Here is a 27307-nt window from a genome sequence, read left to right as displayed (position 1 = left end):
TCTATTCTGTATATCTGAGTAATGGGAACGCCTACTTGATCAATGTGGCCCTTGGAGGTTGAGAGGAGAAGCTGAGGTGGAAATTAAAAGAAACGTTTTTTGACTCCAGGTAGGTTGGAAGGTACATAAAAGCCATAACACTGTCCAAAGAACCAGACTTTTGATCAATGCAACAACTTTTATTTTCTTCTTTTAAGAAACAAGATCAGCTGTTAGCAGACGAGTCACTGAAATTTTCTGATGCAAAATTGACAGGTTTTTTTTGTTAACCAATACACTTTTGTTAACCAGCAACTTTCTGGCAGGAGAGTTACATTTTGGTTTTCACTTATTTATTTATTTTAAACATGTTATGCCACAATTCAAAGTTCATGGCAGCTTACAATAAAACACACATATTTACAATAAAAATATATATAAGCACAACAAAACAGTACCACAATGAAAAACATCGAGCCTGCTAACCATGGCCAGATGAATTAATAAACTGCCATCCTAATACAAGATTCTTTTGTACTTTGAGCTGGTTATATCACCTCTTAAGTCCCAAATGCTTCCATAAAAAGAAAGGTCTTTGCTTTTTAAAGGAAAAGCATTGCTCTTTTCTTTAGTCTTCAGGCAGTGAATTTCATAGCGAGTCCAGCAGCTGTAAAAGTTGATTCCCAGAATTCTACCAGATGTACAGATCTTATGGAAGATACGTCTAGGAGGCACTTATCTTCCTATTCTATTATCTCAGGCTTAAATCATTCGTTAATAACTCTGTTTTCTTCTTTTACAAAGGTTTCCACACTTACTTCTTTGCAAAACAAGAAAATGGAGTTTCTGTAAACTGTGTTTCATCTCGTCCCTTTTAATCCCTACTTCTGTTTTACAGGTTGTACAATACACGTTAACTCTGTTATTTGAACTTTGGTATAGAAAAGTTATAAATAAATATAAATAAAATAAATATTCAAATCAGTACAATTCATATCAGAGTCTCTGGACTCAGGCAAATGTGCGGGTATGCAACAGTTGTAATTTCACAATTACACTCAGACATGGTCTCCAGAGCTGCTGCCATCCGATCCCACAGTCAGCTCCAGTTCCAATAGAGTTGGTGCAAACTATCTCGGCCCTCTTGAACCCATCACAATGTTCTTCAAAAGATACCTTTTTTCTCTGGCTTTAGCAAAAGTCAATAAAGCAAAACCTGCCTATGCTTCCACCATAAATCTTCCATAGGCTGATGCAGGGTTCTTCCTCATCTGCTGGATACCTGGGATTCCTGGGTTCTAACCCTGTAACCAAAAAAGCAAATCAGAAATTGCGCGTATCCCATTTCTTTTAGTTCACTGGATGTGTGAGGGGAACCACTCTTAATGGCTCTTGTGGTTTCCTTATCCCTACTTACAGTTATCCTCACAAAACAAATTATTTTCTGCGGTCCTCTTTCCGTAACAACAACAAGCTTCTAGTTGCAATATCTTTCCCGGCCTGAACCTTGGAAGGGTGGGTAAGACACTTTTAAAATTAAAAAAAAAAAAGAAAAATAGTAGCCCTAAAAGTGCTGGCTTTAGACCCTCTGGTCTCTCCTCTCATATTTTGTCTTTTACACAGTAAGGATGAACAGGCCAAAGACATTTATTTTAATAGTTTTTTTTGTTTCACCAACATTTTTCTTCATTTCTGTATTTGTTTAATGTTTATTTAGCTTTGATTCATTTTCCAAAACCAAATAAACCTCTAAAGAAAAAAAAAGTAAAAAGTTTCCCCCCCTCTGCCCCCCCCCCCTCAACAAAAACTGCAGTGCCTAAGCCTACCCAGATGGGCTGAGCCGGCCCCAGCCTAGGCCTCACCTAACCTCTCCCACCCCCCATAAAATGTTGCAGGGTTCTGGGACTTCTCCGGCCCTCACTCACCACTTAAATGGGAGTTGCTGGTGAAGAAAGGAGCAGAAGTAATACCCGTTCAGTCTTGTCCCTGGCCGCATCCTTTAAAAATTGCTCTACCGGCCCCGAGAACAGTGCCAAAGTGTCATCATAGCTGAGCACACACCCCCCCCCCCCCCCACACACACACACACACACACCAAGCAGGCTGTGTTAATTTCTACTGCTGCTCTGCTTTTTATTCTTTCATGACATCACACACAGGTATGGGTTTTAGAATACTCCCTTTCTGAGCTTCCTGCTGGAAACTGCATGCAAAAATATTGCTTAGAATTCTGTAATCTGGGTCAGTGGCCAACCCTGCTTCTGTTCCCATAGGGGCACAATTCCCTGTGATGCCAGTCTATTGATACTGAGGCCATGTTATTGTCACATGATAACAACACAGCTGAAGCTTCTGAGCCACAGGCTTTTTTGCAACTCAGAACTTCCCTTAAAGAGATAGAAACAGCCACCTATACCCATATTTGAACACAAGATAACACAAAATACCTATATACATACTTTAAGCATTTATTACAAATGATATTAAAAAGTTTTAATACAATTTAATCATAAACTTTTTAATATCATTTGTAATAAATGCTTAACGTCTGCATATGAGTATTTCGTATTTTTTTATAATTGATGCAATACCTGGGTTTACCTTCTTTTTTTGTAGCGAATACAAGATAAAACATTTTTTTTCTTTTCTTAATATTCATAGATTTTAACCTTGATCATATAAAGGGCTCAGCTACCAGCAAGAATTGTGGCTGAAAGATGGATTGCTATGGTGAAAGCAATCAATAAACAAATAAAATAAAATAAATGACACTATAAAGTTTGCCTCAGGCCCTTAATACTATAACACATATTCACACATACCTTTTTGAAAAAAGAAAAAACACCAACACATGCTTTTTAAAATAACTTCCTATACAAATTAACATTTATTTATTCCATAAAGCACTCAAATAAAGCTATCTTTTCTATAATTTCACTCGGTGGTTTTAATAACATTTAGTAAGTGAAGCTAATGTTAGATAAACTCAGTTGTATAAGGTTTATTTAGGTTATTAAAATTTGTGAGGACAAGTAGAAAATTGATGAATGATGTCAATGATCTTTAGAAAATAAAGCACCTGCTTAACCCATCTCAAACTGCTTTCCACTGGTAAGTCAATTTGCCTTCTGGTCTTACATCGCCACTAAGTAAACAAAGTAAGTTACTAATTCCAATAGCAGTGTACCAACTTTGGAACTGAAAACCTGATATTAAATTAAGAGGAAAAAGGTACTTCAAAAAAAGATTGCTACTTTCTGTATTCTTCACTTTTGACTTCTCTCTCTTGCACCTGCATTGGAAACCAGAAAGCAGCCCAATTGGTAGGATCAGTGACCATGTGGCAGTCCTCCGAGATACATTGTGGAAAAATTGGATTCAAATGTGAGTTCTGCCTCTTGCTTATTAATTTGTTAGAGGTTAAGGGGTCTGTGGAGGCAGTAATCATCATCCTTGTACTGAAGTACCGTATAGCTTAGTGGAATAACATCAACTAATTAGTTCAAGAGTGCATTTCTATATCTCCTCTCTGAAGAGAATTGTAGTCCATGTTTCTCAACAACAAAAAAGAATGATCTAACAAAACTATAATATATTATTGCAGTGTTTTATCGCTATTTGATTACCAAATGTTTATTACTATAGTTCTATTAACTATGTATAGCTTTATGAGTTTATTGTACCTCGCCTTAAGCACCTCGATGGAAATGCATGTCATAAATTTAAAATGTTATGTTATGTAATAAAGGCCTAGCTCTCTGTTCGCCTTCTAAAATTTCAAGACCTGTAGTATCTCCAGTGGTTGATAAGCTTGATGTCCAGTCACAGTACATTTGTGACATGGAACCAGATTTCAGGGAAGCAATGTGTCTCCTTATCATTCTGATTAGCTGTGACTAAGAGTATTCACCAAGATATGACCAAAGCATCAGGATGGCCTGACTTGTCCACCTGCTGCTTAAGAAAGAGATCAGCCCATTTCTTCTTTCTAATCAATTTCACCTGTGCATCCCTTGCTGCTATGTCCAAATAACTCCCCTAGGGTCTTTAGAGATGATGGATGACTGACTCATGATCCATACTGTCCAATGCCACTCTGAAGAGTCTGTAAAATTAAACAAGAAGAGAGATGACACAGGGTAATTTTAAAACTACTTCCAGGAATGTAAGGTTGGTAGACCTGCATATTTTAGAAACATAGAAAAAGATCATTTGGCCCATCTTGTCTGCCCATTCACACAATACCTTAACTCTACAATCCCTACCATTCCAAATAAATTCCCTGCATTTGTCCCATATACTGTCCTTGTCTCCTCCACCTCCACTGGGAGGCTGTTTCATGCATCCACCACCTTTTCTATAGTTTCCTCCTCAGTCTATCCCCTGTCACCCACATCCCAGACCTCCTCATTCCAGAGTCTCCTTTCCATTGAAACAGACCCATCTCAAGGGTAATGATACCTTGGAGGTATCTGAATGTTTCTACCATATCTCATTTATCTTGTCTTCCCTCTAGGACAGTGGTTCCAAACCCTGTCCTGGGGACCCCCCAGCTAGTCAGGTTTTCAGGATATCCACAATGAATATGCATGAGAGAAAATTTGCATGCACTGTCTTCATAGCATGCAAATTTTCTCTCATGCATATTTATTGTGGATATCTTGAAAACCTGAGTGGATGGAGGGTCCCCAGGACAGGGTTGGGAACCACTGCCCTAGGATATACAAGTTTAAGTCTTTAAGTCTCTCCCCATATACTTGTGGGGGACTCTCTGGTTGCTTATTAGATGGTCCTAGTTAGTTCCCTGCCCTTGAGGTAACTGCTAGGTGGGATAAATCATTTCATACAGCACTTACCCCTGGGGTTGTCTGTGGGGTTTAATCCCTGTCCAGAAGAAGGGGTTAGGCTAGGAGAAAACATCGTCATTTTGAGTTGGCTTCTGAGAAAGAAGGAGCTGGGTGAAGGAGCTGGAGGATTCTAGTGAGGAGGCCTTTGCAGTGCACCCCTTGCCTGTTTAAGATCTACCTCTGATTGAGAGAAGGAATTTTTTATTTTCCTGTTGGGCAGATTACAGAGTTTAACTGGGGTGAGACCTGGGTGGTGAGGATAAGCCCCACATCCAATGGCCAGGGGTGAGAAGATGTATCTGACCCTTCCCCAGCGGTGGAGGTGCAGTAGTGACTCCTCACTTCAATTTGGGACTGTGAGGATTTTGCCTGTTTTTTGGTTGTATGGAGGTTTTGTGCCATTCCTCCTCATTAAAGAATATGGGCTATATTAGCCAGTTTTTTCCTCAAGTATTGACCTTTCTTCCCAAGAGATCCCACACAGAGGAATCAGGACAGAAGCAAGAATTTCTGGAGACCCTTTACAGGACCTTCACCCAGCGTACCAAGACATTGGCTGGGGGCCAGAGACTGAAAAGTGAGACTCGGATAGGATTTTTCAACATCTAAGGGGAACCCCACATAGAGTAGATTTTCCCTAGTCAGCTATGACATTTATGCACTCAAGGATGAGAGTGATAAGCTAAATCCCAAGGATCCTGATCTCGGCAACAGCTACACAGGCCTGGAAATTCAGCTGTAGTTTTCACACTTGTATTAATGATTGGACATTGACTTTTGGATAATCAGTACATTTTTTCATTTGAACACCCAGTCCTCTGACCAGCCTGTTTGCCCCAGCTACAGCATATCATTTAGCACCAAACAGAGTGGAAGAGAGACACATACCTAAGAGTATACACATCACTGCCTAGGCCAGAAGGAAAACTTTCCCCTCATAGAAAGAACCCACACCTTGAGGAACAAGCAGGGTGGGACAGAACCTAGATGGAAACAGCCGCAGAAATATTTTTGTGTGCTCTGTGGAAATAGTAAAAAACATGAAAAAAGGGTTACATACTATATAGTGAAGACCACTGACCATTTTAATAGCCATCTTCTGGACAGACTTCATCCCATTTAAATCCTTTTGCAGGCGAGGTTTCTGCATAACTGTTCGCAGTATTCCAAATGAGGTCTCACAAGGCAATATCACCTTTCTCTTTTTCAGCTAACCATTCCTTTCCCTATGCACCCAAGCATCTTTCTGGCTTTTCCTATTGCCTTATCCACCTGGTTGGCCACTTTGTGCAGAGATGAATTTAGGGTTTTATTGATATTTTATTTATTTATGAACATTTGGTATTCTGCCTTATACCGAAAAAAGGCCTTGAGGCAGATTACTATCCACCCCTAGACATTGTTGGTGCTGTCACTCCTCACACCCCCACAAGAAAGTCAGACAGCAGGGAGCAGAAGGTCTAAGGAACAGCCCCACACTTTCTCTGCTGCAGCTCAGGGTTAGATTCAGTGGCAAAAATCAGGAAATTCTGAAGCACATTGGTAATCATTTCAATTTTTTATATTATGATATAAAAAATGTAATAATTTCCAACTGTGGTTATGTCTATATAATTTTGTTATGGAGTGCGGAAAATAGATCTCACGCATCAGTAGAGGGATAAGAACTCAGGGATGGGGAGAGAAGGGGAGGGGAGACCACCAGGGATGGGGAGGGAAGGCAAAGGAGGAGGACAAGGAATGGGGTGAATTTAAAATGAGAGCACGGGGGATGGGGAGGGGGACTGAGGATGTGGAGGATGAAAGCTGAGGAAGAGGTGAAGAAGATGAAGGAGGGAGGTTCTGGGATTGAGGAACGGGAGGAGGGAATTCAAGGGTGAAAGGATCTGAATTATGTTGATGGGCATGTGAGAGGGGGTGGAGGAAGACTGATGTTCCTACTTTGGTTTAGTCCTGCTCAGGGCCAGTGCAAGGGTATTAGGCGCCCTAGGCGAAACGTCAGCTATGCCGCCCCCCCCCCCCCCCCCCCCGCCTCCACACACAATTAACTTACATTGTGCATTAATGAAAATAACGAAGTCTGTATTTATAACAGAACACTTATTTGACATTTTTATGCCATGTAAATCATTGAGATGATTTGTCTTATCGACGGTATAGAAACTCTTTTATAAATAAATAAATAAAATAAACATAAACCAAAGCTATACTTGTTGCTCAAACAAAAAAAGCAGACACATCACATAATATTAAATAATTAAAATGGCAGTCAATCAAGAAAAATAAACTTAAAAAGCCATCTTTACTTACCCCCTCCAGCAGCTCTCTTAATCCTCTTCCATGCAGGCTGTAGTACACACCAGAAGCAGCAATAGTGGCTAAGCTCTACACTCATGGTCCTCTTCCTTAAGGCCCATGTCTCTCACACACACACCATATCAGTCATGCCCCCATGACCAGTTTCTGTCTCTCACACACCAATCATCTCCCAAACAGTCTTTGACACACACACCAGTCACCTTCCTGAACAGTTTCTCTCATGCCATACACACACAGGCTTCCCACTCCCGTGTTCCACTTACATATATGGGCTTCTCACTCTCATAATCACTTTCTCTTTCTCACACACACTCACCAGTCTCTCACTCCCATGCTTGTTCTCTCCACATGCACAGGCTTCTCATTCCCATAATCACTTTCTTTCTCTCACACACATACACAAACACACACACCAGTCACCTGATCTCTCTCATGCATACACACACCCAGGCTTCCCACTCCCATGTTCTCTTTCAGATATACAGGCTTCTCACTCCCATGCTGTATCTCACACACTCCCAGCTTTCTCACTCCCATGCTCACTCTTCACATGCACAGGCTTCTCATTCCCATAATCACTTTCTTTCTCTCTCTCACATACACACAAACACACACCAGTCACCTGTTCTGTCTTACATATACAGGCTTCTCCCTCCCATGCTGTGTCTCACACACACCCAGGTTCTCACTTCCATGCTCACTCTTCACATGCACAGGCTTCTCATTCCTATAATCACTTTCTTTCTCTCTCTCACATACACACAAACACACACCAGTCACCTGTTCTGTCTTACATATACAGGCTTCTCCCTCCCATGCTGTGTCTCACACACACCCAGGTTCTCACTCCCATGCTCACTCTCTTCACATGCACAGACTTCTCATTCCCATAATCACTTTCTCTCTGTTACACACACACACACATACACCAGTCTCTCTCTCATTTCCATGCTCGCTCTCCAGGTGCACAGGCTTCTCATTCCCTGAATCACATTCTCTCTCTCTCACATTCACATACACACCAGTCACACCGTCACCTTACCAACCAGTCTCTCTCTCATACATGCACACACACACAGGCTTCCCACTCCCATGCTCTCTCTCACATAATCAGGCTTCTCACTCCTATGCTTTCTTTCACATACACCCCCACAACACCAGGCTTCTTACTCCCATGCTTTCTCACATACCCAGAGTTCTCACTTGCATGCTTTTTCTCTCTTTCACACACACACACACACACATCAGTCACATCCCTGACTGTCTCACACTCTCACACCAGTCATCTCCTTGAGCAGTCACTTTCATTGTCTCTCACATATACACATACATCAGCTCTCTGACCAGTTTCTCTCAATCACACACACATGCTCTCGATCAAATACATTCTCTCACTTACACACAGGCTCTCAATCACACACACATGCTCTCAATCACACACAGGCAGGCTGCTTCTCTCTCTTTCTCTCACTCACTTCCCCCCCCCAGCACAAATGGTAGCTGCAGCAGCCTCATCCTCAGCCCCCGCAGGCCAAAAAGGAAGAATCCCATCGGCCGCGGGAGGCTCGTGCTGCTGACTCCTTTCCCGATTACCGGCTGCTTCAATTGCTCGGGGGCCGATGCTGCTGTCGCCGCTATTTTTTTCATGCGGCACCGCTCTTTCTCCTTCCCGCGCATCACTTCCTGTTCCGGGTCAGGGGGGGGGGGGGGCGGGAGGAAGAAAAGGGCAGCCGCGGATGCCACAGCTTTTTTTTTTTTTTTGCACTGCTGCCGTTCCCGCTGGGCTTGAACGTGCTGATAGCCCGGCGGCAACGGCAGCAGGGAAGAAAGAGGAGCGGGAGAGACCAGGAGCAAGCGAACCGCTGGGGGAGGTCAGATGGGTTTTTTGGGGCGGGCTGCCGGCAGCGGCTCTTTTATTTTTATCGGGGGGGCGGCGGCTTAATGCGGCTCTCTTAATTTTACCGGGGCAGTGCCGCCCCCGGGAAGCTGGCGCCCTAGGCGACCGCCTAGTTCGCCTAGTGCTTCCGCCGGCCCTGGTCCTGCTCTCTCATGTATCCCATTTCTAATTTCCCACTCAGACTGGCATACGCACACAGCTGGCACCAATTCCTTCTCTCTCACACACAACCTCTCTCTCCTCATACCCCAGTGATCCCCAATCAGCTACTCCTATTTCCCAAAACTAATCCCTCTCTGATCTATCAGCTCCAGGCTCACCCCCTTCCCTCCTGTTCCCTGCACATTGCCTGGGAGGGGAGCAGATGGATTTGGAAGCAGAGGGCTATTCTCTGCTGATTGAGATTCAGCACATCTGGAAGGCAGCAAATCGTCAACCAGCCTGATGACCCCAGAAATTTAGCTTCATAGGCATGGGCCAAGTGTGAGTATTGAGAAATCCATTATCCAGGACTGACTTTGATATGAACAATAATTTCTTCCAGGCAACACGAGGGAAGGAGGGTGGACAGCAGTAGTGACTTTGGCTCCAGAGGCTCTATTTGGCCCTGCTGCAGGAATACACCAGGGCCAGTGGGTAGCAGTGGCTCTTCTTACCTTGCTGCAGGCCCTAGTAGGCAAATGGCAAGAAGCTGTGGATCTCATTGTCCCAACATCTGCTCAGAGGTTGGCAGTTCTTCCTCAGCCGTGGTGAGCAAACATCAGAAGGATGGAAGAGGCATTTCTTTTTATCTGCTAAGCAGTGGGAAATTGTTTTGATCTTCCTGCTGCTACCTAAATGTCTTCTGCCTTCGGCTTATTGGCAAATGTAGGACTGCCTTAGGCTTTATTGCTCCCTTGAGTTTTTGAAGCACAAATGCATGAATCAGCATTTTTTTTAGCATTAAATCCTTACTCCTCATGTTTTCCACGTTTTCCTGGGTATCTACTCTTTAGCAGATATTGGTATGATCTTCAAAAAAACAAATAACAAATTGCAAAAAATGAGGATCAAAGTACCTTATTGTTTGAGGTTTGCCTGGTGGGAAAGGCACACCAGACTAACTGTAAAGTTTAGCTTGGTGGAAAATGTTCCCTCCATTTTTATTCTTTGTATTTATTATTTATTCAAACTCATTTCCAAATGTTATTTTATTTCTGTCTTTCGCGTCCTAAAAGTAGATCAAACAGTGTTTTAAAACTTTCCAACACATCTCTCAAAAAACACTTTCTTATTACCACTTCCACATGTAAAAATGTTATTACTAATGTAAATACCTATACCTAATGTTATTCTCTCCCTTTTCTTCTCTCCTCCCAGTTCTTTTACCTTGTTATTTGTAACTGCTTCCTTCTACACAAATAGGTTATTGAATTGTTCACTGTACACCCCTGTTATATGTAAACCGGCATGATGTGTTTGCAACATGAATGCCGGTATATAAAAATTTTAAATAAATAAATAAATAAATTACCAACCAGGGGATTGGAGAACTTTAAAGAGATAAATATGCCAGCAAATTTTTAAATCACTTGCGCTGTGCCTCCGATCTCCTTCAATGCCTGACACCGTACAGCATTTAGGAAAACCTTGTCGCCTATTTTAGGGGCTCACGAGTGCTGCAAAATGTAATGACTGTGCATTTAAATAACCTGTATCATAGCTGTCATTTGATCATTAAAAACCTCTAGGGTACTTACTTTGGGAAGAACTGTAGACAGACTCAAATCGCCATCTTGGAGACGTGCGTCCCTGCCAACTTCCTCTAGTTTTATTACAATGAGGTCCAATCAATTAGTTTCTTGCTCATTGACATTATGAATAACTAGAGAAAAAACTCAGCAGGCTACTTACTTGATGACATCATGAGTTGCTAGGGAAAAATACTCAGCAGACTCCCAAATGTCAGAAATTATGAAAAAATTAAATTAACTACAAAACTAAACAAAGTTCAATAATGGGTTATACAACCAGTAAAATACATTAGATGGAAAAGCACCACAAAGATGCCTCTTATCATTTAAAAACAGTCAAAAAACATATGAGCAGTAAGACTTCCAGCAATAAAGTTGTAACTACTAACGTTTCCTGACAGCCCTTCTGCAATATCACTTATGAAATTGTTGAAAAGATCTGTTCCAAGATCTGTTCTCTGTGGCAACCATTAGTAGTGCCCCTCTCCTCAAAGTGAGCTTCATGTACCAATACCCAATTAGTGCACACTAAAAATTAACGCAACAAAAAAAATAAATAAAAACTGCAAAAATTAGAAAATGAAATGAAACAACAAAAGAAAAGTCCTCTTCCCTGATTAAACTTTCTGGTCACCCAGCTGAAGAAATTCATCCGGTTGTGTGACAGTGCTTACCTTTGGCAAAGAAACATGAAGCCTCGGGTCTTGTGATCCTTTGTTTTCCAGAAATTGTACTTTTCCTCTGTTTTAGCAGTGAATCCTTTAATGTGCTCATTACAGAGGTCAGACTAAGCTGCCTGTAGTTCGCAGTCTCCTCCTTTACTTCCGCTTTTGTGAAGAAAAACCACATTTCTCCTTTTCCCAGTCTTCCAGAACTGCTCCTGTCTCTAAGGAAGCTTTGAAAAGGTCAGCGAGCGGAGCTGCCAGAACTTCTCTGTTACTTTATTTTTTATTCAATTTTAATAATTAAAAAAATATATGCACACATCAAGAAACCTTGGGAAGAAATAATATGCACAGGTTCTTATGGCCTGGATTGGCCACTGTTGGAAACAGGATGCTGGGCTTGATGGACCCTTGGTCTGACCCAGTATGGCATTTTCTTATGTTCTTATGTTCTTATGTTCATATAATAGACAATATAAATATTGAAAAGAAACACATTCATACTGGCCCTCAATTCGAAGGGAAACGATACCATGATTGCAAGAAATATTGAAACAAGCAAAATAAGGAATTAAATCTAGGAGAAGTAAACAATCATTAAACTGAGAGGTACAAACAATGGGAAGACTCAGTGAGAGAGAAATTAATCACCGGACACCCTAGATACTTTTATTACTAATACAAAGAAACAGCTGGCTTGCTTCAAAAGAACTTTAGAAACATGTTGATATCTAATTAGACATTTACACGGAAACTTCAGGTTGAGAGATGCCCCCAACTGAAGGACTTTAAGATGCAAGAAAATACATTGTTTTTGCCTTCATTGAGTACCTTTAGCAACATCCAGAAACATCCTCACTTTCAAAAATAAATCGTTCTGATGGCTTTAAAACAACTTTAAATGCCAATCCCTACCCAGATTAAAAACTAGAGATATAATCATTGCTGCTAGTTCCACAAATGTATCATCTGAAGTTTCCAGAAACCCAATCAAATTCAATATGGGTGAAAGAGTTGGCATATAGACTGTTCAAAATCTTTTTATCTAAATGGCGTAATATAATAAATTTGTGCAACAGGAGGAACAGATTGGAAAATTGATAAAACATGAATTAGGTCACCGAAACAAGTTTTCCAGAATCTCCATGTTAATATTCATCTGAGAATTATCTTTAACTAGGATTTCTTACACTGACTCCAATTTAGATTCATTTGACTTTAGTGCATTTTGTCTTCTCTTCTCCTGAACAGAGGTCTGAACCTGTGCTAAGGTAGTTTCCAAAATTTGCACCTTGTCTATCACAGGGGAAATCTGACCTAATCCCACTAAAGCTTTCTAGATTTCCTCTAAGGTAGATTGGTCAAGCTTTGAAAGGCAAAAAAGTCCTTTCTCACCTCATTGTGGCTGTATCACCCAGCCCCCAACAAAGACTTGCAATTCATCTGTTCTATCTCCAGCATATGATGGTAACATCTGTGTGATTCATCAACCTCTCCTGCAGTTGTATCTTCTTCTTCCAGCCATATGATCTCCCCTGTGTCTCCCCCTCCTAGCAGTAGTCCCTGAAACTCCATTCCATCCCTTCCAATTAAGAAAGAAAATAAAACAAACCTGGAGTGGCTGACAGTACTCCCCCCACCCCCACCCCCCTCCCCCCTAACTCCCTGGAACCCCTTTCCCTCCCATCCCAATAAAATCCAGAACTGACAGCCCATCCCACCCCCAAAAACCCAAAGGTGTGCCCCAAAACTCCCCATGTGAGCCGGAAGGAGCGATGAAGCTCATCTGTTCCAGCGGGGCATTTGCAGGCTGCCAATAGGTACTATAGCCTTGTTCTGAATGGAGATTGTTCCCTTCTTGACAATGCAGCTCTAGACGCTGCCAGTATCCTGCAAATGCCCTGCTGGAATAGTGAAAATGAGGTAAGCCTCCATCATCCTTGAGATCCTGTTTAGTGCTTGCTGGGACCTGATACCTGCCAGCAAGATTGTAAAATGTGCAGCAGGCAAGCCCTGTACCAGCAACTTTCTCTGGCTAGCGTTTTAAGGCAGCACCTGTTTTGTTCAGACACCGGGCGGGACTTTGTAACACACCAAAAATGTGTTCATTGAAAAGCAACCTATATGCTTCGTTATATGTCCCATCTGCAGTTGTCCTAGGTAGAGCTACAGGCATGAGAAGTGACAGTCAACACCCATATACCCCATCACCTGTTGAACAAAGCAAAAGCATGGAAGTAGAATTAACACCTGTCCTGATGATTTCTGACAGTATTTGTGCAGGATAGGTTTTCCATCCAGCATGCTATAACTTGTACATTTCCTTTACTTTGCTTTCTAAAACCTTAATTCTATCCCCCATACATGGAATGAGGTAAAAGCAGGATCAGAGGAGGCAATCTAGAACCATTTCTATCCCTCTGCATGCAGGGAAATCATGGCAAGCTTTTGTTTGGGAACAATTAATATACAGGGGGAAAGTATTACAAAAACCCCAAGAAAACATTTACACCCACTTTCCACAAACTCTACCAATAGAGTTCTAACTATATTGCATCTCTCATTTATTTTCATCAACAGTGTACTCAATAAGCTGACACAATCAGAAACAACAACCAGTCAGAAACAGCAACCAATCAAAATTCACACCCACGTGCTAAAATAAAACACCTAAAAAGATAGCCATCCGGGTTAAACAGAACGACTACCATCACGCAAAAACAAAACCTCATTCAGAGAAAAACATCATCAGAGGTCTTCAGATGCAAATATGTTGCAAAAAAAACCACCCCACACTAACTTCTGATTTAGGCCATTTGGAATCACCGAGTCTAGATGTTAAATGCATTTTTGTTCAGTCTTAAGAAACCATTGAGGCAACTCTCCCTGCCGAGGATGAATATGGAATTGATGTAAAAAAAAAAAAAAAAGAACTATAAATCCAGTGAACTATGTCCAACAGTAAACCAATGTGGGATAAGTGGGGTCTCAAAATGAGTATTAATTAAATTACTCTGGTGCTCTGTAATGCATGTCTTTAAAAGACTGTTTCGATTATATTTTTCTCTGAATGAAGGTCTGGCTTTGGTAGTCTTTCTTTTTAAACCAGATGGCTATGTATTCAGGTGTTTTTGTTGGGGGTGAATTTTGATTGGTTGCTGTTTAATTCATATTTCTGGTTGGTGAGGTTGATGGAAAGAAATGAGAGATTCAATATAGTAAGTAGTAAGTACACTATTGGTAGAGTTTGTGGAAAATGAGTGTAAAAAATGTTGGGGGGGGGGAGGAGGTTGTTAGTACTGATTTTGTATTCGATTTGTTTGTATGTTGGCCACCGCATTTATATGCATATTTACAGATGTTTTGTAATTTTCTCAATATTGTGAAAAATGTTTCTTGGAAATAGTGTTAGTATAATTGTTGAATGAATAGAATGTCTTGTTTGAATTATTTTCCAGTGTATATTATTGGTTCTCTTTGGATTGGAGTGGTAGTAATTGATTTAGCAGCTTTGATTATACCAGAGTGAAGCTTTTATTTGGGAAATGTGAACTCCATATTCATGAGAAATACACTTTTGAAACTCTCCATGGAGACAATTCTGTGTCAATTTGTATGGAAGATACAGAAATTCTGCTGTTTTCACTTCTGTACCGAGAAACTGGCAGATGGAAGTCTCACTGGCCTATAGCCTGAGGACCCAAGGTATTAATGGTATCTTGTCAGTGTGATATAGAAAGTGTGTTTGTGAGGCTTCCAGGCATGATGGTTGTGCAGCTGCTTACGATGGAGATGTTTACTTGGCATGTACATGTACAGGGAGTGAACACAGCTATAGATGAAACAATCTTGAGAAGTACTCACACAGCAGCCATCTGTTGCCATACCTAGCATGCTCAGACTACTGAAAGAAAGCAGGTTGATTCTGGATATAGGAGTCACGGCTGGACCTCAGAAACCCAGGCACCCCATTGATAATTGTCATGTGCACATTAAAGACCATCTGCACATTCAGGAAATGAATGTACTCGCCCTAGCAGAATAACTCTCTCTTACTTTGGGGGTGGGATAAGCAATACATCGGTGTAATTTATTGTACCCAGTATATATGGGAGCTCTGAAATGGTAGGCCCTTGAAGGCCTATCATTGTTTCCCCTGGGCAGTATTATTACATCGGCCAAGTCTTTATTTTCTGTTTTTTTGGTTTTATTGTTCTACTACCTGTATAATTATTTTATGTCAAATGTTTAAGCCTCTTTCATTGGGTATATGTATAATTTTCAAGTTATGCTAGTGATTGGTGTTCTATATCTGTGAGAAATTCTACTAGCAGCATCCTTTTCAGCATCTCTGTACCTCCTTTGGAATGTTTTAGTGCTTTATAATAAGCATTTCTCTGAATACTACAGCGCAAGCTGGGTCCTCGGAATATTTGACTTCCTCCTGCTACAAGGTCAATGATATATTACATGCCTGGGTACAAAATGTTTCCTCGTATCTTTAATGCTAAGCCAGTATGAGTTCATGAGTACGAGTAACTGTATCTTATCTGTAAATAATTTCCCAAGGCTGTCCATGGTTGGAAGCTAATTATGCAAAGGAGAAACTTGGGTTAACTGGTGACAATTTGAATTATGGTGTCAGCAAAGCAGGAGTGACTGGAAATTACTCCTGCCCCATTTCAACCTGAGAGCTTCTTATAATAAGGGGAGTCCAGATGAGGGGGGCTGAGGTCCAGATTGGTGGAGACCTTTTAACGTTTTTTTTCGAGGGGAGGAGCTTGGGATCGAGAAGTCAGGCTACTTTGGGAACACTGTCATGTGCCAGGATGGGAGGAGCATTCTGCTTGGGGGAGGCCGATGACGTGAAAGGACAAGTTTCCATGTGTTTTTGGGGGGAGGTGTGTGTGTGGGGGGGGATATGTTGTTCAGGACTAGTGCCCCCTTTCAAGATCCTGGCCTTAGGCCACCATTGTACATTGCCCAGTCAAAAATGCTTGCACCTTTCAGGGTACAGTGATGTCCATTCTCTGTGCTAATGCATAAATTACTAAACTAATACAGTTTAGTAAATCGCAAAGGAAATAACTTGCTTTAAAACAGCACTTTAAAGCACTGTTTTAATGTGGCTTAGTAAATAGGCCCCTAAGAACATATCTATAAAGAAATGGGGGGCCCCTATGATTAGTGTCACCAGGATAACAATCAGGTATGGGGGTTCTCCTAAAAGATGCTAGGCCTCCATGTAGGTTTAACAGCATGAGAACACTGCCTGGGAGAGAATATTTGAAAGGTGATTTTACCCATTGATTTTTTTCCTGATTCCATTGTTCAAGGACTGAACAGGACACTGCACCGCAATATGATGTATAATACTTTGGTTTAATAATTGCAACAGGAAGTACAGTTACTGGATCCTTTGACCCTGGATATTGGACAAAAATGGAATGAACATCTTGTGAGCTTCATTTGCGTTGAAATATCTTCTGAAACTGTGAGTTTCTGATCCTAATGACTTTTCCTGTGTTTGTAATCAATGTTTTATATATTTGAATTGTAATGTGCTAATTTTTATTGATTTTTTTAAAATTATTTTTACATAAGGATTACCCTTGATGCAAGTGATACTGCCAAAATATTCCCATGTCAGGCTTTCATTTTTAATTCTTGCTCCTGGAGGTAGACCCTTGACCTGGAGCAGTGTTGGTAGGCTCCCTAGTCGGACCCAGGAAGCACCTGCCACCAGGAGGCGGAGCACAGGAGACAGAGGCTAGCTGGAGCTTCACCACTGGAAGCCCACGGTCCCCGCGGGTGGAGCCCTTGGGGACCCGGGCCGCTTGGACGTAGGTGGCCTCGCAGGGTCTCCCAGAAAGGAAGTTCAGAGGTGTGCCCACCAGGATCAAGGGTGCGTGGTCAACATCAAGGTTGGAGGTCTGGAGGACCAGAGAAGGCCCGAACAGTGAGATGACAAGACTAGGAGCAAGGCCAGAATCAAGGAGGCACGGTCAGTAGTAGCAGGGGTCAAGTTCCAAAGGTCAGTCCGAAAGTAGTCAGCCAAAGCAAAAGTCAAGTTCCAAAGGTCAGTCCGAGAGTAGTCAGCCAAAGCAGACGTCAGGTTCCAGAGATCAGACGTGGTCGAGTAGACAGGCAGAGGTCAGTATCCGGGCAGCGGGCAGTGTAGTCACAAACAGGCAGAGGTCAGTATCCGGGCAGCAATCAGCATAGTCAAGAACAGGCAGAGGTCAGTACCAGAGAGTCAGTCCAAGAGGTACTACCTGGGGGAACGTAGGAACAGACGGACGCTGGAACAGGAGGGCACTGGAACAGAAGGACGCTGGAACAGGACCGAAACAAGACTGGAATGAGACTGAAACAGGCGATGAGACATGGAGGCAAACTAGTACACACATGGTGTCGACCCGATTGCTATGTATAATGAATATGCATGAGATGTATTTTCATGCAATGGAGATGGTGCATGAAAATGCATCTCAGAAATATTCAGTGTGGATATCTTCATAACCTGACCAGCTTGAAAGGTAATGGAAGAAAACATATGTGCTCTCTATTAGGAAGTGGAGGAAGCTGGTTAATAGGTACCTATCACTGATTTGTAAAGCTAAGAAAAAAGTCTTCTCAGATAAGATTAATATGACTAAGAATAAATCTAGGGGATTATTTAAGATTGCCTCATCCTTATTAAGGAATCATCCAACTGAGAATGATAATATGAGAGGGCTGCTTGATGCTGAGAGTTTATCTTATTTTCACTCTGTGATGGAGGATTTGAAACAAAGCTTTCAATTGAATAGGGAGAGGATGAATAATTTTCAAGTTAGGAAGGATATAAGTACAATTGGAAAAGATGCATTGGCATTTCATGATATGAAGATGGAGGAAGTAAGTAGAAAGAAATTGGACTGTTTTCAGTCAGTGTCACAGTCTGAATTTCATAAACTACTGGGGAAAGTTAGGACTACATATTGTGACCTTGATCCTGTTCCCTCTGGGTTACTACTTGAATGCGATGCTTTGTATTAAAATGGATGTGTGAAATTCTAAATATATCCTTAAAACAAGAACATCTTCTGCCTCAACTGAAGGAGTCAATCATTTTTCCAGTGTAAAAAAAAGGAAAAGCTAGAAACCTTTCTATCTTGTAACTACCATCCTCTTTCCAACATTCCCTTTTTGGCACGAAGAGTCCAAGGGGTGGGGCAGCCAGTGTGCAAAGCAACAGATGATCAGAGCCAAGACCAAGAGTAAGAAAGAACCGTAAAGGGAGGGGATATGGAAAGAACCTCGAAGACAGCTGGAGAAGAGAAAGAAACACCCTAAGGTGTCAAGACTGGCTTGAAGCAACATGGGCAGCAGTGGTGCTCGTGATTAAAAACAGAAAAGTTAGACACATAATGAAAGAAACCCAAGCAACAGAAAATATCAGAAGCAACCCTTTACCAGTGCCAAATCCAAGAGTTTCTAGCTTTTCAAAATCTCTGAGAAAGTTTCTCAGCACACTTCCTTCTCTACCAATTGCTAGAGAAGAAATACAGAGCTTCTTTCACATGCTCAGAGTTTACCTTGGGAGTAGGTCAGCATTACTTGATCCACTTAGAAGCTATAGCCTGGTTAAAATGATGCTGCATTGCGATTTTCCCTTTGTCTTTTTGCCTTGCCAACTTTCCCACCTCTGCTTTGACAAGGCTGTGATGTCACACAGGCAAAAGTTGGTTGTTATAGTTACTAGTTGTTATTTTGATCAATATACAGCCATAGACAAAAGTGCTGTAGACATGAATGGGAAACATAAACAAAGGAGACAAAAAAATTGTGTTTCATTTATGCGATTCATCTATTTATTTTGGGGATCTATAAATGAAACAAAAATAGACTCAGTTGTTGTGTTTTAGCCATTTCTTTCAAACAAATGTGTATCCCTAATGTGTATAGGCTGTGGCATGTTAGTGTAAGAACCCATAGGTCCTTCACAAAGATAAAATATATATTTTGAAGAGGGTACCCATGAGTCTTAGATGGTGCAGAGGATGACAATTTCTTTTTCAATAATGCATCCCCAAATGAGAGGGGTTTTCAATATTGTATAAGTGCTATTAGTGAGGCAGTAGAAGAAGAGGAGTGGAAGAAAGCGGCAGCTACAGACTCATCTGCACTCTGGAAGAGGAAGGATGGTTAACCTTCCTGCTCCAGTTGGAGAATAAAGAATGGTCTACTAGGCCAATGACCTAGTGAAGCACACTGGATTCCTGAATCTATCAAGATGTAAAGTGATTGTAAACCAAGGAGTTATGCCATCCTAACATGAGGAGAGGATAGTCATCTTGATGGATTGCAAAGACTGCAGGCACAGGGGGAAGTTTCTAGCAGCAACAGAACATTCTATATCTATTCTTGTGTAAGTCTTGGAGGCAAACAATGCCAAAAGGCCCCCAGAAATCAGTATTTGATCTCTTTATGTTTTATACTTAATTATAATTCTGGAAAAAGCACAATAATAATAACACTATCACCCTCTACCCCCCCCCCCCCCCCCCCCCGGTGGTTGGACAACACAATCTGTTAGGGCCTCAAAGATGGAAAAAAATTCTGCATGCAAAACAAAACAAAACATAGACCAGGCCACTATTTGTCCTGAATGTCCAGAATGCCTACTTCCACTAACTAACAATGCCAATGACAGCAAAGAACTTTGTCCTCTGTTAACCCAATGCCTGAAAATACTTTTGCACTATATAAATAAATGCAGATATAGTTTTGAGGTGATGAAGTCTATGTTAGTATTTCTCTTCTCTTCTCTTCTATTGCTTTCTTCCTCTCCTCCATCTCTCCCACATATCCCAAATCAAATTCTAAGGCAACAGCCATATCTGCCACATATGTCACCTCAAAGAACCCCAATCCTGCACCCATCCACTTGAGGCAAAAGAAGAAAATATCTAATTCATGACACTAAAGGACATCCACATCCCATAGTATTAGTGACAGGGCTGGCCTTGGCCCTGATGGTACACTATATGAACAATATGAAGAAATGAGGGTCTTTTATGGTTAGGACTCTCAAGAAAAAAGATAATCAAATGATGGGCCACCTAATTAGTGCCAAACTCCCTAAGTGCTGCCAGCCCTATTTGCAGGGAGAACAGCAGGGTAACAGCGTTTGGTAAAGCCTCATTTCTTTCTGAAGAAAGCTCTGCAGTCAAACATGAATGGTTGACCTCAAAAAAGCCATTAATGCCAATGTGAAGACTCAGAACACTTTTAATTGTCTTTGGCCAGATACCCACATCCCTAAAAGCAATGATTGTCAGATTCATACCTTTCTGTATGACTTTGAGAATTGTGACACATTAAAAGTATTAAGCATTCTACATTACAGAGTGTTACATCACCTTCATATTTAGCTACAATAATGTAATCTGGTATTTATGTCCTTTAAATGGTGTGTTTGCTGAAAAGTTAACACGTAGCATGAGAGTGTGTTCAATTTTAGGTTTCAGAGAGGCCATGCTAAATACTGCATGGAGGAAAGCATACCACACTGTTTCTGCACACCTACAAAAGCTTAATTGCCATCTAACATTCCTTCATTAATATACAGCACACGTACATTACATTTTTAGTTCCTAGAGATTAACATCTTCAGGCATGCTAGGGCCTTAGAAGGGAATTTTTAAACGCTGTCGTGTGAAGATCCCGGGAGATACGCGTGTGGACATGCGCATTTTCAGAGCGGCCCGGTCACACGCGTATCTCCCAGTATGTGAGGAAGTGCCAGGCGTTTAAAAAGGGAAGAGTGGGGGCGAGGTCTGGGCAGGCTGTGGGTGGGGTGGGGGTCGGCTGGGACAACGCCATTAGGCGCTATCCCGGGAAAGCGTGCCAGGCCTCTGGCTGGCGTGCAGAGCTTACTGCTTCTCCGTAGAGCATATAAGTTCAAAAACAAAAAATAAATTGGCAGAGTTAGGGTAGATTTAGGGGTTGGGGAGGAGAGGGGAAAAGGAGGAAGGATAGGTAGGGGGTTAGGGAAGTTCCAATAAAAGAGCGGACTGGGAGGGAACTGGGCAAAAGCCCGTTCGCATCACCGCGTGATTTTTACAAAATATCCCCGCTTGCATGCGCGAGTGGGCACCCACACGCACATGCACGCTGGATACAAAATCGGGCATGCGCGTGCATGCGGGTATTGGATTTTATAACATGCGCGCGGTGATGCGCGTATGGTATGAAATTGGCTGCGTCCAAGGGCGCACGCCAGGAACCGCTTGCACATGGATGCATGCACAGCTTTAAAAATGTACTCCTTAATGAATAACATGCTATTCTACATGCATGCTAAACAGCCTTAGTGGGTAATTTTCAAAAAGATTTACATGCATAAAACTGGGTTTTACATGTGTAAGTGTACTTTACACATGTAAGCGGGCTTTTTAAACTTGCTACAATAAATGCCATTGACTTGTCAATAAATTCTACCCACATTAAGTGCATTTAATGCAAGTAAAAGGGGTTTGAAAATTCCTTTGGTAGTATGATATATATTTACATGTTTAACTCCTTTGAAAATCATCTCCTTTGTGTGCATGCCAAGCTTTCGTGCCTAGGCTCTAATTGCTTTTATTTTATCTAACTCCTACATATGCTCAGTTCACAGTTTTTCAAATGGCCTACACATCGTTTTCCTAATCTTTAGCAACCTTCAGCATCTTCCAGGATGAATGGAATAGTATTAGAGGTTCTGGCATATTTTTAAACCTTTTGTGTAATCTATCTTTTGGAAACCTGAGGTCACATGCAACCAGTGTCAAAATGGATATGAGAACTCATAAGTTCTTCTGCCTTATTGCTGCATGCTTTCTCCACCAGCACATTCTTCCCCTCTTACGAGGCTTTCCCTTCAGGCATTTATTTAATCTGTCAGTTCAAGGGCAGATTTGTAAGTGCTTTTTTAAGTATCCTGAATACCAAGCCTTGAAACATTACCTGAATAAAATTGGTAAATGGCAACGTAATGACAAGATGCAGTTGACTCTGGAGATGGTGGGCAATGTATTAATTGCTAAGCAACAGGATGATATCAATAAGTTTTTCCAAATGCAAATGATGAGTAGGCTGCTTCAAAATTTGGAATCTTGTTAATAAACTCCTTTAAAACTCATGATTTTCACCAGTATGGAGACAATTTCAAGTTCAAATAACTCAGCTGGTTACCTTGAAGTGTTCTATTGAGAGAAAACAGAAGGAGAATAGTAATCATATAACAAGCTATATTTTGCATAATACATTGTTCTTCAAGGGAAAATGCCTACAGGTGAAACCTACCTTAAGATGTTTTTCTCAAGCACTGCTGATGAAAGTGCATTTAACTGTGAGTGAAAATAAAGTACTTGAAAAAACTAAGAACCATAACTAGCTCCAAAAAAAAATAAATTCTTTTCATCTGTCTAACTAGGATTTCATTAGGGTTTCTTCATTAAAAAGTGCTCCATAGCACTTGAAATCTCTGGAGAGCAAGAACATTTACACATGTTAAAAACCAGAGGTTAAAATGGAATTCAATTAAAAAAAAATACCTATGCAAGAGGATTATGCAGAATATATATCAGATAACATGGTAAAAAGAAAGTGTTAATTAGCATATACTGGTGTCAATCCAATAAAGTTCCCACTAAGGCATTTTCAGTGTGCATGTGTAATATTTTTTAACATACACTGTTAAATCATAGGGATGTGAATCGTGTCCTCGATCGTCTTAACGATCGATTTCGGCTGGGAGGGGGAGGGAATCGTATTGTTGCCGTTTGGGGGGGTAAAATATCGTGAAAAATCGAGAAAAATCGTTAAAAAATCGAAAAATCGAAAAATCGAAAAACCGGCACATTAAAACCCCCTAAAACCCACCCCCGACCCTTTAAATTAAATCCCCCACCCCCAAATAACTTAAATAACCTGCGGGTCCAGCGGCGGTCCGGAACGGCAGCGGTCCGGAACGGGCTCCTGCATCTTGTCGTCTTCGGCCGGCGCCATTTTCCAAAATGGCGCCGAAAAATGGCGGCGGCCATAGACGAAAAAGATTGGACGGCAGGAGGTCCTTCCGGACCCCCGCTGGACTTTTGGCAAGTCTCGTGGGGGTCAGGAGGCCCCCCACAAGCTGGCCAAAAGTTCCTGGAGGTCCAGCGGGGGTCAGGGAGCGATTTCCCGCCGCGAATCGTTTTCGTACGGAAAATGGCGCCGGCAGGAGATCGACTGCAGGAGGTCGTTCAGCGAGGCGCCGGAACCCTCGCTGAACGACCTCCTGCAGTCGATCTCCTGCCGGCGCCATTTTCCGTACGGAAAATGGCGCCGGCCATACGCGTATGGCCGGCGCCATTTTCCGTACGAAAACGATTCGCGGCGGGAAATCGCTCCCTGACCCCCGCTGGACCTCCAGGAACTTTTGGCCAGCTTGTGGGGGGCCTCCTGACCCCCACGAGACTTGCCAAAAGTCCAGCGGGGGTCCGGAAGGACCTCCTGCCGTCCAATCTTTTTCGTCTATGGCCGCAGCCATTTTTCGGCGCCATTTTGGAAAATGGCGCCGGCCGAAGACGACAAGATGCAGGAGCAGGAGCCCGTTCCGGACCGCTGCCGTTCCGGACCGCCGCTGGACCCGCAGGTTATTTAAGTTATTTGGGGGGGGTTCGGGAGGGTGGGGGATTTAATTTAAAGGGTCGGGGGTGGGTTTTAGGGGGTTTTAGTGTGCCGGCTCACGATTCTAACGATTTATAACGATAAATCGTTAGAATCTGTATTGTATTGTGTTCCATAACGGTTTAAGACGATATTAAAATTATCGGACGATAATTTTAATCGTCCTAAAACGATTCACATCCCTAGTTACTATGCTATTCACTAAAATGACCATATGCAAACCATACAATCACTATACAATTCTTGCCATATTTTTAACTTGCCAGACTTCCTACCATCAGAAGTACCTCACCGTAGGCCCCCTATACCTAATGGCATCAACACCTGGGCTGAATCTTCTGACATTAGCTGTGGAGGGCCAGGTCATCACACCCTCTCTGCTTACTGGACAACAGAGTGCAAAAGAATCTGATCCATTTCTCTGGCTGTATAATGAGAGAGGTGGATTAGGGGAGAGCACTAGATGCAGTGTTCTTTGATTTCAGTAAGGCCTTTGATATGCTTCTGCATAGGCAATATATTTATAAACTGAGTAGCCTTGGTATGAGTCCTAAAGTGACTGGTAAAATGAGAGGCTTCAAAGGGTAGTGGTAAATGAAGTTCACTACAAGGAGAGGGGAAATACTGGTGTTATGCCACAGGGATTGGTTCTTGAACTGGTTCTATTCTACATGATCATAAAACATATTTATTTATTTGTATTTGCATTTGTATGCTGCTAATGCCAAGGCCTGAAGCGGGTCACACAAGAACATACACAGTCAAGTTACATAATTAAAAAGTGGAACAACTCATTCTATTTAGTACATCCTTAAAAGACAATGTACTCAGTTACTTACAGGTATCAATCCCATAATTCTATAATTCATCATCGTACCTTTTAGGAAAATGCTTGACTAAATAATAAAGTCTGTAGCAGACCTTTAAATGTCTTTGTGCAGTCTTCTTGCTGATGATACCAAATCTGCAACAGTGTAGGAAGGTGCAAAAACCCTGAGGAGGGGATCTAGTGAAATTTGAGGAATGATTTAGAGTCTGGTAGCAAAGATTTCAGGTTAAAAAAAGCAGAGACATGTATTTGAGCTTGCAGAAACTAGAGGAGTGGTATCATATGGAAGTGAAATTCTTCTATACATGAAACGAGAGCAGAGTGTGATGATTGTATCTGATGAATTTAAGCTGGTCCAACAGGTGACCTCATTGGGAACATTGCTCGTTCAAAAGATTATAAAACAGATGGAGCCAGTCCAGAGGGTGGCTACTAAAACAGTCAATAGTCTTCTCTTCATTATAAACAGGGCTTCTGATTTTAGGTGTTTATAAATGGTAAATATTAGGGATGTGAATCGTTTTCCATATCGTCTTAACGATAGAAATCGTGTGGCAGGGCAAGAAAATCGTCTTAGGCACGATTTTTTAGTTAAAAAATCATTAAAAATCGTTTTTTCCGATTAGTGCGCACTAACTCGAGTTAGTGCGCACTAACGGGAGTTAGTGCGCACTAACTGGGAGTTAGTGCGCACTAACTGAAAATGATACAATTTGACACTTTTCAGGTCAGTTAAGGTCAGTTTAGGAATGAATATGTATTCCTATTGGCTGCCCTCTTATTTATTCATGTTACCAAGTTTCCTACTGACAGTATATGGGGGATGGGAAATGGAAACAGTTGGTAGCTTGACAAAACAAGTAATGTGATCAGTCAATGTGACTAGAACTTGTGCCCTAACCCTGATACCAGGGGTATTGTGATCTTCCTGCACACAGTGCCCTATCCCTATTAATACCAGGAGTGTTGTGATCTTCCTGCACACAGTGCCCTATCCCTAATACCAGGGGTGTTGTGATCTTCCTGCACACAGTGCCCTATTCCTGATACTGGGGGTGTTGTGATCTTCCTGCACACAGTGCCCTATTCCTGATACCGGGGGTGTTGTGATCTTCTTGCACACATCCCGGTATCAGGGATAGGGCACTGCATGCAGGAAGATCACAACACTCCTGGTATTAATAGGGATAGGGCACTGCATGCAGGAAGATCACAACACTCCTGGTATTAATAGGGATAGGGCACTGCATGCAGGAAGATCACAACACCCCTGGTATCAGGGATAGGGCACTGTGTGCAGGAAGATCACAATACCCCGGAGGAGTGAGGGTCAGGCAGCTCCCCCCTGTCTGTGAAGCCAGCCTCTCACTAGTAATGCAGGGAGGGAGCTGTCTCAGACTTCACCATCCTCCCCCCCCCCCTCACCCACACACCATTCACTAGCTGGGACATGGGGGAAGTCAGGAGTGAGGGTCAGGCAGCTCCCCCCTGTCTGTGAAGCCAGCCTCTCACTAGTAATGCAGGGAGGGAGCTGTCTCAGACTTCACCATCCTCCCCCCCCCCCCTCACCCACACACCATTCACTAGCTGGGACATGGGGGAAGTCAGGAGTGAGGGTCAGGCAGCTCCCCCCTGTCTGTGAAGCCAGCCTCTCACTAGTAATGCAGGGAGGGAGCTGTCTCAGACTTCACCATCCTCCCCCCCCCTCACCCACACACCATTCACTAGCTGGGACATGGGGGAAGTCAGGAGTGAGGGTCAGGCAGCTCCCCCCTGTCTGTGAAGCCAGCCTCTCACTAGTAATGCAGGGAGGGAGCTGTCTCAGACTTCACCATCCTCCCCCCCCCCCCCCCCTCACCCACACACCATTCACTAGCTGGGACATGGGGGAAGTCAGGAGTGAGGGTCAGGCAGCTCCCCCCTGTCTGTGAAGCCAGCCTCTCACTAGTAATGCAGGGAGGGAGCTGTCTCAGACTTCACCATCCTCCCCCCCCCCCCCTCACCCACACACCATTCACTAGCTGGGACATGGGGGAAGTCAGGAGTGAGGGTCAGGCAGCTCCCCCCTGTCTGTGAAGCCAGCCTCTCACTAGTAATGCAGGGAGGGAGCTGTCTCAGACTTCACCATCCTCCCCCCCCCCTCACCCACACACCATTCACTAGCTGGGACATGGGGGAAGTCAGGAGTGAGGGTCAGGCAGCTCCCCCCTATCTGTGAAGCCAGCCTCTCACTAGTAATGCAGGGAGGGAGCTGTCTCAGACTTCACCATCCTCCCCCCCCCCCCCCCTCACCCACACACCATTCACTAGCTGGGACATGGAGGAAGTCAGGAGTGAGG

At 42.6% G+C, this 27307-nt stretch overlaps 1 long non-coding RNA gene across 1 annotated transcript; it reads right to left on the bottom strand.

Moving 5' to 3' along the window:
• Positions 1-442: 442 nt before the first annotated feature.
• On the bottom strand, positions 443-6189 carry LOC115088800. The gene is made up of 3 exons (XR_003855892.1): positions 5715-6189; positions 3982-4084; positions 443-1283 (listed from the first exon to the last, which is right to left on the bottom strand). It is a non-coding gene; the product is annotated as an uncharacterized LOC115088800 (long non-coding RNA).
• Positions 6190-27307: the final 21118 nt, after the last annotated feature.

The sequence above is a fragment of the Rhinatrema bivittatum genome, chromosome 3 (assembly GCF_901001135.1).
Source record: "Rhinatrema bivittatum chromosome 3, aRhiBiv1.1, whole genome shotgun sequence".
NCBI classification, from domain to species: domain Eukaryota; kingdom Metazoa; phylum Chordata; class Amphibia; order Gymnophiona; family Rhinatrematidae; genus Rhinatrema; species Rhinatrema bivittatum.
Note: the sequence above shows the minus strand (reverse complement) of the source record. Positions and strands in the feature narration are given on the sequence as shown.